This window comes from Dendropsophus ebraccatus, chromosome 8 (genome assembly GCF_027789765.1).
Source record: "Dendropsophus ebraccatus isolate aDenEbr1 chromosome 8, aDenEbr1.pat, whole genome shotgun sequence".
In the NCBI taxonomy this organism is placed as follows: Eukaryota; Metazoa; Chordata; class Amphibia; order Anura; family Hylidae; genus Dendropsophus; species Dendropsophus ebraccatus.
The window spans coordinates 25,544,940-25,562,315 of NC_091461.1; the positions used below are offsets into that span (position 1 = coordinate 25,544,940).

At 40.0% G+C, this 17,376-nt stretch overlaps 1 long non-coding RNA gene across 1 annotated transcript; it reads right to left on the reverse strand.

Annotated features, from left to right (window-relative positions):
• Positions 1-1,944: 1,944 nt before the first annotated feature.
• On the reverse strand, positions 1,945-16,397 carry LOC138798466 (uncharacterized). The gene is made up of 3 exons (XR_011364085.1): positions 16,294-16,397; positions 2,421-2,630; positions 1,945-2,100 (listed from the first exon to the last, which is right to left on the reverse strand). It is a non-coding gene; the product is annotated as an uncharacterized lncRNA (long non-coding RNA).
• Between the last annotated feature and the right edge of the window lie 979 nt (positions 16,398-17,376).

The window sequence follows — 17,376 nt, forward strand, 5'->3', positions numbered from 1 at the left end:
AGCTATGCAAATGCTTCAAATGTCCCCCCTTGGTTTTCAACAACACTAAATATTTTTAAACCCATATTTTCCACTCCTTGACACAGATTCAGCTTTAATCAATACAACATGCCAGTGAATTCTGTCTTTCAGATCTGACACTGATGCCAATCACGATGAATGTGGTCCTTCATGAAACCCTATAACCAAAGGTCACATGGGGTGAGATCACATGAGCATGGAGGCCATTCTGTTCAGAAATAAAAAAATTATCTGTGCTTCTTTGAAAGCCCAAATAAAATATTGTTACTTCTAAAGCGCAACCTATCTGCAAAGTTTTTAACAATTTTTTTTACATAATTAATATTGAACACGTCACCTAACATGCCTGTTCTATAATTTTTATCTCATTTGAATTGGGGAAGTTTCATGTCACTATCCTCAAACTTAGTAAACACAAACAAACATTCTCATCCAACGCTGTTTCCCATTCCATTAAAACCAACGATATCATCAAATCCTTAGCCAGCAGTTTAGCACAAGCCTTCTGTTAATTATTTTTCATCTAAATTCTGAATATAACCTAAGACAAAAAGAAGAGTTCTTTTGTGTAAAGCCATTGAGCGCCGGTGGCAAAAAAAAAAAAAAGAAGGCAAAAAAAAAATCACTGGGGAATAAGTTTTTAAAAATTCTTTTTTTTTTTCTTGGCTAAGACCTGGCTGGTTCTAAATGAACAGTAGAGAGCTTTTTCATGAAAAACATGCACAGTTCGTAACCATACTTGAGATTTATTAAGCTGCTGTTCAATAGTTGGCTGATATTCAGACAATATTGCAACATTCCCAAATGAACTTCGCAGAAAGACATTTTCATTTGCTGACTCCCTCCTCATGCATATTAACAAATGGTATGCAAGGCCTCATTTAATTCACTGATTTTACATTCGGATCACTTTCTCCTTTACAGCTATTTTTACTGGGCTTCATTAATCTTTGTTGAATACAATGGCATACATCTTTAATGCGGCCGCTGTCAAGTTATATTTCGGTTAGAGCTGCAAACTGAATGACAGCAAGCAATATTAATAAATTTAACATAGACTGTATCAATTTTTAACAGAACGGATGTGAAAAGCCAAATTTATTATTTTTCATTTAAATTATTGGGTTTATTGGCTGGGTAAATTGCAAATAATTTTATTTTTTTATTTTTTGCGCTCCAAACTTGTGACGTGCCGTACAAATAGATTAACATCTCATTAATAAGTAAATTAGGAAAATGCCTTTCAAGTTCAGACAAGTACATAAGTGTAATCTCCATATTAAAGGAACGGTCTTTGATAAACCACCAAGGAATTTAGGCAGCCAGCTATGTGACATGTTGCCAGAGACTGAACTCTCTCACATCCCCACCTTTAATTACAGTGGCTTATTGCTAAAGAGATAAGTGTCTGTCTGGGTAAAATTGTATAAATCAGCGCAGTGCGGGAACATCCCATCATTTTTCTGTTTTGTTTTTGTTTATTTATGTATATGTATATAGTATGCAAGGGCATACGTCATATGTCTTCTGTTATACCTTCTCTTAGTGCTCCCCCCCATAGTGCTTAAAACACATCTATACTATGTATACCTATCAGCCAATTAATATATGCCAATGGTGGCGTATATTAGGCAGTGAGTGACCAAGCAGCTCTTGAAGTTGATGTTGAAAGAATCTGAGCAACTTAGACAAAGGCTGCATCTCCAAAACAACAAAGTCTTGTGGGGTTTTACTGGTAGGAATTGCTTAGTATCCACCAAAAATGGCTCAGAGAAAGACAACTGGTAAGTAAACGACAGGGTTATACTGTAGATGCTTAAAGTTCATCCATTCTTGTAAGGAAAAAAAAGAATATCGTACCATAGGAACCTTGGGAAGAAGACAAGCCGGAAAAAGTATATTACTGCGGTAAATGTTCTCCTGAGAAACTTTTATCCCTACCACCTACCTAAACATTGTTGCAAGCCAAATAAAGCCGTGATCAAGTGCCCTTGCACACAAAAGGTCTGTCGCTGATTGTACCTTTGTACGTCCTCCCTCACCTGTATCTTTGCCTGGTGTAACTCCATGTGTCTTTGGCTACAATAAAGATTGAAGAGAAAGTCTGGTGAGTGCCGCTATTCTTATGTGCTGGTTAGAGATGAGCGAACCTCGAGCATGCTCTAGTCGATCCGAACCCGAACTTTCCGCATTTGATTAGCGGTGGCTGCTGAAGTTGGATAAAGCCCTAGGGCTGTGTGGAAAACATGGATATAGTCATTGGCTGTATCCATGTTTTCCAGACAACCTTAGAGCTTTATCTAAGTTCAGCAGACCCAGCTAATCGAATATCGAACGTTCGGGTTCGAATGGACTCAAACCTGAACCCGGTTCACTCATTTCTAGTGCTGTTACATTACCAGTGACTTTTATCTGGTTGATTTCATCTTTACTTATTCTCCTGCTTCCATTGGGGTTTCCGTTACAGCGTTGCCAAATACTCAATGTAAACCAGGTTGTTCCGGTCGCTGCATTTCTCTTCTAACGGTTTGATTGTATTCAAGTTCCCCTTTATGACATAAAGTCATAATTCCTAGTAGCAGTGGCCTCTTTCAATAAGATAATGTACCCTGTTGGTTTAAAGCACATGATAAAGAATTAAAGGTGATAACTTGTTCTCCAAATTCCCCAGATCTCAATCTCAATCGTATGAAACCGAACGCTCGGCATCAGATTCCCACTGTCTGCCCGCTCCGTGAAGCGGGTGGATACAATGGGAGGACCGCATGGAAAACTGGGATACGGCCTATGGCTATGGCTGTATCCCAGTTTTCCAGGCGGTCCTCCCGCTGGATCCGCGAGCTGCACGGAGCGGGCAGACTGCAGGAATCATTACCGAGAGTTCGGGTTCGTACGAACCCGAACCGAACTCGGTTTGGACCATCCCTATCTCAATCCTAATGAACATATATGGAAAAACAAGTCTAAGTCATGAAAACCTCACAACTTACAGTACTTAAGAGATCTGCAGCCAATGTCTTGGTGCCGGACACCATACAGTCCCATTAGAGGTCTTGGGAAGTTGAAGCTGCCATTGGTCAGAAATGTAGAAAATATGAACATTTGTTTAGTCTGGAGAAGAGACGTTTAAGGGGAGATATGATTAACTTATTTAAATATATAAATGGCCCCTACAAGAGATATGGGGAAAAGATGTTCCAGGTAAAAACCCCTCAAAGGACAAGAGGGCACTGCCTCCGCTTAGAGAAAAAAAGGTTCAATCTCCGGAGGCGACAAGTCTTCTTTACCATGAGAACTGTGAATCTGTGGAACAGTCTACCCCAGGATCTGGTCACAGCAAAAACAGTAGAGGGCTTCAAAACCGGCCTAGACAAGTTCTTAGAGCAAAATAATATAAATGCATATGTATAGAACCTATCGCCCCTCCCCCTTCCCTGTATCCATCCCCTCCTTGGTTGAACTTGATGGACATGTGTTTTTTTTCAACCGTATTAACTATGTAACTATGTAACTATGTAACTATGTGGACATCCACTATTTTGGACCATGATCAATGCACACCGTAGGATATATCCTTAGTTAGGTCTATATGGTTTGATCAAGGGAACCAAGTTATAACACGAAGGCCCTAAAGATTGGCATCAAGTCATAACATGAAGGCCCAAGAGATTGGTTGCTAATTCAGTTCCACATGGGGTTGTTTCTGTTGGATGTTCAGGGTCAGGTTACTCTTTATAGTGTAAAGCGCTGGACCCATCGAAGAGTCCTTTGATACTCTAGTACAACACTATGACCTTGGTTGTAATACGAAGTGGACAGAGGTTGGAGGATGTGGGGGCCCTGCTCTGGAGCTCTCTTCCCTTGGCATTACTTTAGAAATATATATATTTTTTCCCAATCACTTATTCAGATAAAGGAACGTTATTCCAGCCTATTTTTTCGAAAGAAAAATGGAAAATAATGGAAAATAATGAATAAACAATAATAAAAAGTCCCCACAGAGATAATTTACTGAAAAGTCTAAACCCACTGAGAACTTGAGTATGTTTTTTTTTTTCAAAGTTACGGTTGGTAGGAGACATGTTTTTCTCTAGCTTTTGCTATTATAGGAAATTACATGCAAAGCCAGAGTTCTGATCCTGAGTTAATTTATAATTGGAAAAAACTTATTAATTAGCTGTGTCATTCTAATTAAGTATTTAGGCACTATGCATTGTATAGTCAGGAATAAAAAGCCGTTTTTTTTTTCTCTGTTAATTTATATTTAAATGACATGGACGTAGCAATAGTTAATTTATTATATGCAAGCTTTGTGTTTCCACAGATACATTTATTATGTTGATTGTAGTCCTTTGCTAAGTGATAATTTATGAATTCCACTTGAAGACCAACATTACCATTTCGGGGAATTTAAGGAGTGAACACATTCTAGAGCATGACCTCTTTCAAAGACACCGACTGTGACATGTTAAAGTGTACCTGTCAATTTCAAAAGATTTTTAAAAACCTCTTGGGGTTTGTTAGATTAATCCTTCAGAGCTGCGCTCTCCTTGCTGTTATTAAGCCACCCAGAGTCCTAGTGAACAACTATTTATCATTCTCTCCATTTCAGGGGGTGGGACCTGGGCTGGACTGTTTGTCATAAGTACTTCCTTTCCCTTATTTATCTGTCCAATCACAACAAAGAATTCACTCCTATCTCCTATGCCATGAAAAAGTGCTGGTGAATCTGCATGGGACAGGCCAGCACTGTGTTGAGGTGATGATTTACATAGTCCAGTACTATAAATGGCATGGGGAGGGAGAAGGGGTTACTGATGTGCTCAGTTTGCAAGGTGGCATGTGAGCAAATAAGGAAAGAAGAGCAGCAGCATTACAGAAAGGAAAATGTTAAACTAAACTGATGTTGCTGATGTTGAGGACAAAATGAAGGATGGAGAGGAGATAACACTTGAGCACTGTGAACATACAGTAGTAGGTACACTGGTATTTACCAAAGGGACAGCTGCCCTCAGCTTTTTAGGTAAAGAAAGATGAGATAGAAGCCTTGATTTACTTTTGAGGAACAGTTTGGATCATCTGGAGCAGACAGCCTGCATGTACATAGCCAAGGTTTTCTCAGCTTCTCTTTCTCCTGCACATAGAACATGCTAAGCCCTGCCCTCACTTCCTGTAATTTCTGCTGGTCACTAATAGCTGTTCTAAACTCACACTACAGAGTCTACAAATGCAACAGATTTACCAAAAAGTCGGCAACACTGACACTTTTGGATTATTTGGTCTAAGTTTATTACTGTCTATAAATAAGACAGTGGTAGTAAATCAAATGCCAGAACAGAGTACACTAAAGATTTGAGACATTCTCATATAAGCTGACGGCTAAACTGATACCTAAAAGGGAACCGAAGGCTCCTCTGTCTGTTGACAGCAGTATTATAAATGGCACATGGTAGGTGGGGGTGCCATTATAGATACTGCACAGGGGCCCGGAAGCTTCAGGCTTACCTTTAATCCAGGGAGGGGGAACCTTCGGTTGTCCAGCCATGATGGCAGTTATAGTTTTGCAATATCTGGAGGGCCAAAGGTTCCCCATTCCTACTTTAAACAGAGAGGATAAGACATCAAGAACCAAAGTTGAGCTGCACTCCATGTATATTTAATCTGTATATAGTGACTTCTGATGTAACCATTTATTAATCAGGGAGTTCTAGTTTAATTCTTTGTACAATTGACTATGAAATCATTCCTCTTATTAATAATAATGTCTCTCTCTTTTACTTTCCCGGACTTCCATAATCCATAAATGATGAGACGCCACTAGGTATTAATGACGGACATAACTGCGAAACTGAAATATCCTGACAATATATTTATCTTGAAAACAGAACATTTCAAGTAAGGCCTTGTTCGCATTTAAAGGCTAGGTTCACACTATCCTCACTGACCCTCACCGTGGGAAGTCTTGGCTGGAGCCATACGCTGTTGCCATATGTGAACCTGGCTACCGGGCCACGTGAGTCTAGCGTCACCTGACCACTGTCAGGACGCTGCGATTGATACCCTTCATTCTTTTGCCGTTATAGTTTGTTTACCCCAGGATTATCCGCCTGATGCGTACTCCCCTGATGCGCATTGACGAAACACATGTCGGGAGCATAGGTAGGGTTAGTGTAGAGGAGAAGACGTCAGGGGTAGAACTTTTTAGGGCGATCACCCCGCTACTCCATGAGTAAGAAGAGGTAGAGTGGTGCACCCATTAGGGACGATTATTCTGTGAATATATTGATTTTTGAGGACTCTTCGTACTTGTGTTCCTTTGTTGTGGACCATTGCTGTGATAATAGGTTCACACTATGTAAAAACAACGGCCATACTTCATAACAATGACCGTTATTTCTCAGCCAAAGGCTGCATGCATGAAACTGTACATTGGCAGCTATGGAGTCATAGTCACCCCACGTTTTGCCTTATAATGCTTCATACTGACTATGCTCTACACATTACTCTCCCCCATAAGCAATGGGTGAAGAAGAGAATTGTTCCATACTATAACCTCCTATGGAGCATGCCTCAATAAGAAAAAGTGTTTGAAGCCTAAAAGTCATATTTCACGTCCTGTAAGTTATTAGTAGACATTTTCAGAGTTAAGTTAGTGGAGTGAAAATAGAGAACAAATTACTTCTGTCATATAAGTCAGTACAAAGTTAGGAGGGAGAACAAATTATAAGTGTCATGTAGAAGAAACCTAGAGAGATAAATTACAGAGAAGCAGAATGGGTGACAGACAGATGAATGTTAAATACTTTAATTGAACATAATAAATCTGGACTGAAAATTTTTCCCCAATACTTACTACAATCCTTTGAATGTACAGTATATTGTTTTATCTAATTCTAAGAACGAGGACTGGGGAATACCCGGCCCATTGAGATATCTTGAGCCCTGACCACAAATTATGTACTAGCACCAGCAAATGTACAGTAGTGAGTGAGAAACAATGAATACACTCCCATCACTGCTGTCTACAGTACGTACTTTACATGGTGGCACCTTATGTAGACTGAAAAGACCATACACATTAGCTGGACCATGTGCACAGTAGTGTGTGTTTCAATGCATACACTGGCATTGTCATTTGTACCCTACCTCAATAGTGTAAAGTGTCTATCACTATACACATTTGCTTGACCAGGTGCCGATGGCCTTGTTGAGCTAATGTAGTGAATGACTGAGCAATGCATAAATCATTACTGCCATACAGATGTAACCACCAGTGCAGCATTCTATTTGCACTCACCAAGCACATCTTTGCACCAAGTGGGTGCAATACCAATAGGTGTACAAGCTTTTTGTGGTGTGATACGGATAGGTGTCACTCTGCACTATTGGCATAGGAGGCCATTTAAACTATCTATACAAACAGAGACTCTTGTCATTGACAGGGGTTTTTGCTGTCATATGCACTTTCTGTGGTGCTCTACCTTATCAAAATAGAGTACCACTGTACAGAGAGGGGGACACTGAGTTGTTTTGTTTCCTCTTTTGCCTCTTTTAGCTATATACTGATTTCACCTTTGTTGTACTCCTGTTGTGTGTCAATAAGGAGGGCACTGCTTGGAACAGAAAGTTTCAGCTTGGTGGCCTAGTGGCCAGAATGGAAACTGCAACTGTATGAGTTAAAGCGACTCTGTACCCACAATCTGTCCCCCCCAAACCACTTGTACCTTCGGATAGCTGCTTTTAATCCAAGATCTGTCCTGGGGTCCGTTCGACAGGTGATGCAGTTATTGTCCTAAAAACAACTTTTAAACTTGCAGTCCTGTGTCAAACTGCCGTGGCCAAGAGTATCTGTGCCCTAACTTTGCACCACCCCTCCATCCCTCCTCCCCACCCTCTTCATCATTAGGAATGGCACTGGCAAGATTTTTCCTATTCCTCTGCAGTGAACACTGCACAGGTGCCTTAACGATCTAGCCCATGTGCCGTGTTCTCACAGCTGATGAATAGGAGAATACCTCCCTGGAACATTCCTAATGATGAGAAGGGTGAAGAGGAGGGACGGAGAGGTTGTGCCAGCCTAATGCACAAAAACTCTAGGCCACGCCAGTTTGGCACAGGCTGCAAGTTTAAAAGTTGTTTTTTAAGACAATAACTGCATCACTGTCGAACGGACCCCAGGACAGATCTTGGATTAAAAGCAGCTATCTGAAGGTACAAGCGGTTTGGGGTGGGCAGATTGTAGGTACAAGCTCACTTTAATGATTATTTAAAATATAGAACAACGAAAAATGAGAGAAAAAAATATTTTTAACATAAAAAATTAACAATGGGTCATTTTTAAAGTAAATGTACCGGTACATCGCTTAAAATTTTTACATGAATAGACCAGTGCCAACCAAGGAAGCTGGTGCCGCAGTGCTTTTTTTGAACAGCAGCTTGGTTTTAGCACACAGCACCAGTCTATTCCCAGGCACTGGCTCAACTCCCCCCCCCCCCCCCCCCTCCCATGACGATCTCCCCTCTGTGATGCGGCATGGGAATAGACCAGTGCCGTGCACGGGAACTGGGCCATGGTTAAAAAAAAAAAAGACTGTAGCATTGACATTCCTGCATCGGTGCCGGTCTATTCACGTAAAAACCTAAAATGATTTACCTGATGGTGCATTCGCTTTAAGCATTGATGGCTTACCCACATAAGACATACAACTCTAAGGCTGACCCTGGATCGAGCAGCATATTTTGGGGCACTAGAACAAAGCAGACAACCAAGTGAACATATGAACCCCGTAGAGATACTTTTTGGTAGTTCAACCCTTCCACAACAAGTCATGAATTTTATTTTATTTTTTACATTTTCTATTTCTCTGTTGTGTGCAGCCATATGATGTAGCAGCATCTGCTCCCAACTGGTCTTTTTTTTTAACTTTCATCTCAAAGATATATATTTTGTTCCCGTACATTTTAGTTCTTATAAAGCATGCGTATAACTCCCACTGTGTCACATAATCAAATGAAACTCATGTTACAACTTATTTCGAAGCCATAAGAGACGTTCCATCTCTACCTCTACGCTACACTTTTTTGAACCATTGTTCTTTTAAAGCCACAATTTTAAGAATTTCCGACTGAGAACCCTGAAGAAAGATCAGGGCCTCTAAGATAACGCAAAAACCCTCGATCAGAAGATGACTTTTTGTTACGGCTTGGGGGAAAAAAAATAAATAAAAAAATACATTCGAGCATCTGACGATTGACAACGTACACTAAGGATAGAGGACATTCCCAATATCAAATTTTACTAGGTTCATTTCAAAAGGATGTTTCTTTCTTACAGCCGTTAAGCTCTTTCTACATATGCAGACAATACAGTGCTAACTAATTAATTGCAGTCTAGAGCTTTAAGATGTAATATTTCTTGTCAGCTTTTAAATAATAGACAGAAAAAGGAAATACAATGTCATGTTTCTTCTAGAAGCTTCCTTTGGTAATTTGCTAACTTTAATTCACAACCAGGCTGTACGGGAAGAGGTGCCGTATATTCTACTTCCACAAGCTGGTTCTTTTTTTCATAGGCAAGAAAACATAAAAGTCTACCCAAGGTCACTTAGGTTGAAGGACATACAGCACTCAGCCATCTGTGAGACATCTGCCCGTTCAGAATATTAGAACATTACCAGAAGTACTGTTCTAACTTAATAGATTCAATCCTGAATGCCTCCAATACTCCTTTTTTTGTCTCTTAAGGCCAATGTAGAGGTCATACATGTAGATTCTATATCCGATGACCATACGAATGATTATATAGAAATGCAAACTATATTTTATGATCATATTCTGCAACACAAAAGTAGGCCTTGTTACTGTATATCCAGTATATTATATAATAAAATCATTACTTCAAGAATAGACATAACTAGATGTGTAACCTATGCAGATCGTCATGCTTAACTAATCTATGTTTACACTAAATGTATTTTGTTGTTGTTGTTGTTGTTGTTTTTTTTTGGATTAATGTAGACATTTCAAAATAGACTTGTTTTGATTGGCATGCAGGTAGATGGGCACCTTTGTAACTCTATGGAGCCGATCTCCTGCTGCAAGTCGTACATGCTAGGCAAAGCATCTGAACAATTTAAATCTCTGTGAAAAAGCCATAACACTCCTATTTTATTCCATCTAAAGGGCTGGTTGGGGCATAATTTTTTTTCCATGATCTATAGTTTTTATTGGTATCACATTGGTGAAAAAGAATGTTTTTTTTTTCCATACATATTTTTGTGTATTGGAAAAGGGGGTGATTTAAACTTTTATTGGGGTAGGTTTTTTTTAAACTTTTAAAATTTTTATTTTTACACTTTTTAAGTCCCTGTAGGGATCATTGCGAATGCTGATCAGTGCTATGTTTTTGCTATGTTATTATCGATAATCTTCCCATAGAGTCTGACTAAAGGTAGACTCTATGAGAATATTGCTGATCCAGCAGGTTGGATGACCCCGCAGTCAGGCAAGTCACAGGTAGCTATGCTGTCAGTGAGATCTTTAAATACCACAAGTTCTATAGATCAGTGTTTAACCCCTTAGCGACCCATGACGTATCTGATACGTCATGGCGCCGCGGGGGGTGTTCAGAGCGGGGTCCCGCCGGGACCCCGCTCTGAACGGCTCTGATCCCGGCTGACACGTGCAGCCGGGCAGTGCCTCTGTTAGCCGGCGTGGGTTCCGTTGCCGCGCTGGCTAATTAAGCACTTCAATGCAGCTGTCAAACCTGACAGCTGCATTGAAGTGCTTTATGCACAACATCCCTGGTGTCTAGTGGGTCGGATCTCCCCCCCGCGATGCGATCGCGGGGGGGGGAGATCCGTTCTTCTGGCCGTGCCGGGCCTCAGCGTCGGAATGACGCTGATCCCGGCTCGGCAGTAGATTGCTATGGCCTGCAGCAGGCCATAGCAATCTATGACCGATCTCATGGATCTTTGCTGTGTATATACACAGCATTGATCTCTATGAGAGATCAGTGCTATGTATATACAAGCCCCCAGTGGGGCTTCTAGTCCATGTAAAAAAAAAAGTAAAAAAGTGTTTTTATTAATAAAAAATCCCCTCCCCTAATAAAAGTCCAAATCACCCCCCTTTTCCCATTTTATAAATATAAATAAATAAATAAATAAATAAACATATTTAGTATCGCCGCGCGCGTAATCGCCCGAACTATTAATTAATCACATTCCTGATCTCGCACGGTAAACGGCGTAAGCGCAAAAAAATCCCAAAGTGCAAAATTGCGCATTTTTGGTCGCATCAAATCCAGAAAAAATGTAATAAAAAGCGATCAAAAAGTCGTATATGCGCAATCAAGGTACCGGTAGAAAGAACGCATCATGGCGCAAAAACTGACACCTCACACAGCCCCATAGACCAAAGGATAAAAGCGCTATAAGCCTGGGAATGGAGCGATTTTAAGTGACATATATTTGTTAATAATGGTTTGAATTTTTTACAGGCCATCCGATACAATATAAGTTATACATGTTATATATCATAGTAATCGTAACGACTTGAGGAACATGCATAACAAGTCAGTTTTACCATAGGACGGACGGCGTAAATGCAAAACTCCCCGAAATCAAAACAAATTCGTTTTTTTTTCAATTTGACAGCGCAAATGATTTTTTTCCGGTTTCACAACATATTTTATGGAAAAATTATGCCTGTAATTGCAAAGTACAATTGGTTTCGCAAAAAATAAGCGCTCATATAAGTCTCTAGGTGAAAAAATGCAAGCGCTATGGACTTTTAAACATAAAATGGAAAAAGCAAAAGCGCAAAAACGAAAATTGGCTTGGACCTTAAGGGGTTAAAGAGTAACTGCGGCTGCCAGAAATTATGTATGGCTCCAGGAACATTAATTGTGTGCAGAGCTGCTCACACTGAAACAGCCTTGCACACATTAAAACCCCTTCACAGCAGGAACGTTTATATACATACCTACTGCATGAGGCATCGGCAGTAGGAACGTATTTAAACGCCTTGCTGACCTAAAGGGGCTAAAGAACTGTGATATATGATTGTTGCCCCACAACAGATCTATATAAGAAACCCTTCATAGCAGAAAATGGCCCTGATGATTGGAGAATGGCCAATGTTGTACCTATTCACAAGAATGGGAGTTGGGGCCAGTAGCTACAGGCTAGTTAGCCTGACATCTGTGGTAGGGAAAAGGATGGAAATAACAAATAAATAAATAAATAAATAAATAAATAAATAAATAATAAAGATGTCAATAGATCATCTAAAAATCATCTTAATGAATCTAAACCAGCATGTCTCTACTGAGGGCAGATCATGTCCAATCTAATTCATTTCTTTGACTGTGTCAAAAAAGTGTTGAATGAAAGTGGTGCTGTTGATATCGCCTATCTGGACTTTAGCAAAGCCTTTGATACATTTCCCAATTAGTACTGATTGAGAAGTTAGTGACAATTGGACTTTATTCATGAATAGTTCAGTGGATTTGTGATATAGGAGAAGGTTTGGTAGGTAAGGATAATGACATAGGGGAAGGTTTGGTAGGTAAGGATAGTGACATAGGAGAAGGTTTGGTAGGTAAGGTTAGTGACATAGGAAAAGGTTTAGTGGGTAAGGATAGTGACATAGGGGAAGGTTTGGTAGGTAAGGATAGTGACATAGGAGAAGGTTTTGTAGGTAAGGATAGTGACATAGGAGAAGGTTTGGTTGGTAAGGATAGTGATATAGGAGAAGGTTTGGTAGGTAAGGATAGTGACATAGGAGAAGGTTTGGTAGGTAAGGATAGTGACATAGGAGAAGGTTTGGTTGGTAAGGTTTGTATGTTTGCTGATGACACAAAGGTTTGCAATAGGGTTAATATTCCTGGAGGTGTCAGTAATATGGAAAATGATTTAGCTTCACTAGGTAAATAGTCAAAACAATGTAAATTGAAGTTCAATATTTCCAAATGTAAAATAATGTACCTTGGGAGAAGGAATCCTCTATCCAAGTATCATATCGGCAGATCTGTGTTGACAACTCAACATAGAGAAGGATTTAGGGGTAATGATTTCTGACAGCCTTAAAATGATTCACCAGTGTAACCTGGCAGGAGGGAAGGCTAATCCTATGCTGGGTTGTATATATATAATGGTATGCTGAGCTGAATATATATAATGGTATGCTGGGCTGTAAAAATATTATGGTATGCTGGGCTGTATATGTATATACAGTCATGGCCAAAAGTTTTGAGAATGGCACAAATATTGTATTTTCACATGATCTGCTGCCCTCTGGTTTTTATGCGTGTTTTTTAGATGTTTTTATCACATACAGAAATATAATTGCAATCATATTATGAATAACAAAAGCTTATATTGACAGAATGAATTAATGCAGCAAGTCAATATTTGAAGTGTTGACCCTTCTTCTTCAGGACCTCTGCAATTCTCTCTGGCATGCTCTCAATCAACTTTTGGACCAAATCCTGACTGATAGCAGTCCATTCTTGCACAATCAATGCTAGCATTTTGTCAGAATTTGTTGGTTTTTGTTTGTCCAACCATCTCTTAATGATTGACCACAAGTTCTCAATGGGATTAAGATCTGGGGGGTTTCCAGTCCATGGACCTAAAATCTCTGTTTTGTTCCCTGAGCCATTTAGTCATCACCCTTGCTTTATGGCAAGGTGCTCCATCATGCTGGAAAAGGCATTGTTGATCGCCAGAAAAAAGGGGAAATTTTGGCAGCACATCTATGACTCTACGATAAAAAAAATTATATTTTAATTCTTAATATCTACAGAGTGGGTGTTTGCTGTGTGTACACTGGGAGGAGGATATACGGTAAGCCCTTACACCTGTGGGTTGCTGTTGCACCTTTTGTTTTTTGTTTTTTATTGTTGATCGCCAAACTGCTCTTGGATGGTTGGGAGAAGTTGCTCTTGGAGGACATTCTGGTACCATTCTTTATCCATGGCTGTGTTTTTAGGTAAGACTGTGAGAGAGCCGATTCCCTTGGCTGAGAAGCAAACCCACACATGAATGGTTTCAGGATGCTTTACAGTTGGCATGAGACAAGACTGGTGGTAGCGCTCACCTCGTCTTCTCCGAATAAGCTGTTTTCCAGATGTCCCAAACAATCGGAAAGGGGATTCATCAGAGAAAATCATTTTACTCCAGTCCTCAGCAGTCCACTCCCTGTACCTTTTGCAGAATATCAGTCTGTCCCTGATGTTTTTTCTGGAGAGAAGTGGCTTCTTTGCGGCCCTCCTTGAGACCAGGCCTTGCTCCAAGAGTCTCCGCCTCATAATCCGTACAGATGCACTCACACCTGCCTGGTGTCATTCCTGAGCAAGCTCTGCACTGCTGGTAGCCCAATCCCACAGCTGAAACACTTTTAAGAGATGGTCCTCGCGCTTGCTGGTCTTTCTTGTGCGCCCTGGAGCCTTTTTGGCAACAATGGAACCTCTCTCCTTGAAGTTCTTGATGATGCGATAGATTGTTGACTGAGGTGCAATCTTTCTAGCTGCGATACTCTTCCCTGTTAGGCCATTTTTGTGCAGTGCAATGATGACTGCACGTGTTTCTTTAGAGATAACCATGGTTAACAGAAGAGAAACAATGATGCCAAGCACCAGCCTCCTTTTAAAGTGTCCAGTGGTGTCATTCTTACTTAATCATGACAGATTGATCTCCAACCCTGTCCTCATCAACACCCACACCTGTGTTAATGGAGCAATCACTGAAACAATGTTAGCTGGTCCTTTTAAGGCAGGGCTGCAATGATGTTGAAATGTGTTTTGGGGGATAAAGTTCATTTTCTAGGCAAATATTGACTTTGCAAGTAATTGCTGTTAAGCTGATCACTCTTTATAACATTCTGGAGTATATGCAAATTGCCATTTTAAAAACTGAAGCAGTAGACTTTGTAAAAATTAATATTTGTATAATTCTCAAAACTTTTTTCCATGACTGTATAATGGTATGCTGGGCTGTATAAATATAATGGTATGCTGAGCTGTATAGCTAGAGGTATAACCAGTAGGAAGAGGAAGATTGGGATCCGCTGTATAGAGCTCTGGTGAGACCACATCTGGAATACTGTGCCCAGTTCTGGAGAGCTCACCTAAAAAAGGATATTGATAAAATAGAACAAAATAGCTACAAAATGGTGGAGGATGTGAGCCATAAAACTTCTGTCTGGCGGAAAGAAGGCAAATAGGGTACATGATCGAAACTGTTACATATGTTAGGCCTAAATAAGGTTTTTAAAAAGAATCTGAAAAAAAAAGGACCACGATCTGAGGTTTTTTGGGGGCAAGATCAGAAGCAAGATGAGAAAATATTTTTTTAAGTAGTGGGCACATGGAATAAACTTTCAGCAGATGTGGTTGGCAAATGTACAGAAACTGAAAAGTGGAGATGAGCGAGCTGAGCCTCCTAAATCCAGATTAGTTCCAAACTTTGCAAAAAGTTTGTTTTGCTTCTGAAATGAACTTTTTGCAAAGTTCAGAACAAGCTTGGGAAGATGGCTGGCGCACATCTAAAAGGCAAATAGATTTTCACTCCTCTCCACACTCTTCTTTATTGGGTCTTCTCTGTCTTCAGATGCCTCTAGGGTGAAAGCCTGCTCAGCCAATGACTTGCTGACTGGGACGGGACAGCACCAGCAGCCAGTGATTGGCTGAGCAGGCTGTCACCAGAGAAGAAAGGACCAGAGAAGGACTCCGGGGTAACACGAACAGGTATAGGTAAGCGAATCCTTTGAACAATAAAACAGTCATACACCTTGAATCATTTAGCTGTCTTGTTTAAAGTTTGCTTTGGATGAACCGAAACTTCACATTAAAATTCGTCAAACTTTTTAAGTTTGTTCATCTCTAAATTTATACTAAGAAGTTCTTTCTGTCAACACTCACTAGAATAGATGTAAAAGAGAAGGGCTTTACTAGGTGTAGTACAGCAAGACTCCTGAAGAGTTATAGGTAAAAGCTTATGACTTCATAGAAAAGTGGTGAAAAAGATGAACCACTTCATGATACTTGTAAGCAATGTAGAGGGTGCCTTTCAGACAGCTTTCTAAGTGTGTGACCTAAACCTTGACATACATGGAGTGGTAGCCTAATCATATAACCCTTGACAACCTGTGCATGAATACAAGCTGTGTAAGTGATAAATAATTCCTAAAAGGGAAATCCATCAAGAATGGGTCTTCTGACATGTCATAGATTTTTGTTAGCAATAACAACAATGGAGCTCCACTGACCTTTGATTTCCGTAGCAATAGGGTTGAACCTCCTCCGATCTTTTTAGCACTTCTTTTGGAGATCTCTCTGATACAACATTTTTAGTAAAGAATGGTTTCAGATGGGTTTTGGCGCTCTATAGTTGTAGAATCCAACAGACATATACTGTAGGTGTTCATACCTGCTCACCTCTCTTGACTACATTTTTATTCTGAAAGTCAGAAAAGGCTATTGGTAGTTGTTTTGAAGTAATTGAGTGTTTCTAACTTTAAGGCTTTGTTCACACACCATCTTTTTACGTGTAAAATGGCCCTTTTTTTAAATAAAGACAACCATAAATCATGTTCATGATCATTTACGGCTGTCATTATCAAAAGATGGCCATTATTTGTCTTTATTTTTACATTGGGTTAACATGTGAGTTCTGGAAAGCATTAGACTCCTTCTCCCTCTGGCAGCTGACTGTATACAGTAGCTTCCTACTGCTTCCCCAGCAGCACTCTTCTCAGGTATACTGCCATGCTACTGTAGAAACTGTAGTCCCTTACTGACAATCAAGCAGTAAACAAATGATCAAAAAGTAGAGACTTAGCAGTGGGGCGAGAGACAGCATGCATGTCCTCCAGTATTTAGCTTAGTAGGTGGACATGCACATTGTTATACACTCTGAACACCAGGTGGCACTAAGTAAATACAATTATACATAGTTTAATATGGCATATTAATAGCAAATATTATTAAAACAGTAGTCCCACATGGGATAAAAATGCAAAAAAGAAAGCCCCACAGAAATACTCACCTGCCCTAATCTCCATCCAAACTGGCAAGCCTGGCTAAGCAGTATTTCCTTCTTTCGTATTGACATGGAGGAAGTTCCTGCTCAGTCCCATCACTGGCTGGGGGACTGAGCAGACAATGATCACTGATATTCGGGGCATTGTAATGAATTTCAGGGGGCGAGGTATGTATTATTAATCATTTTAGAGGAAAATGTGCAGATTTGTATTTGTTTCTGGAACATCTTGAATTTTGCTATTCTCTGGAAATAGTATGTAGCAGTAATATTTTTAGAAGGTGTAGCTTGTGGCATTATTATATACAGG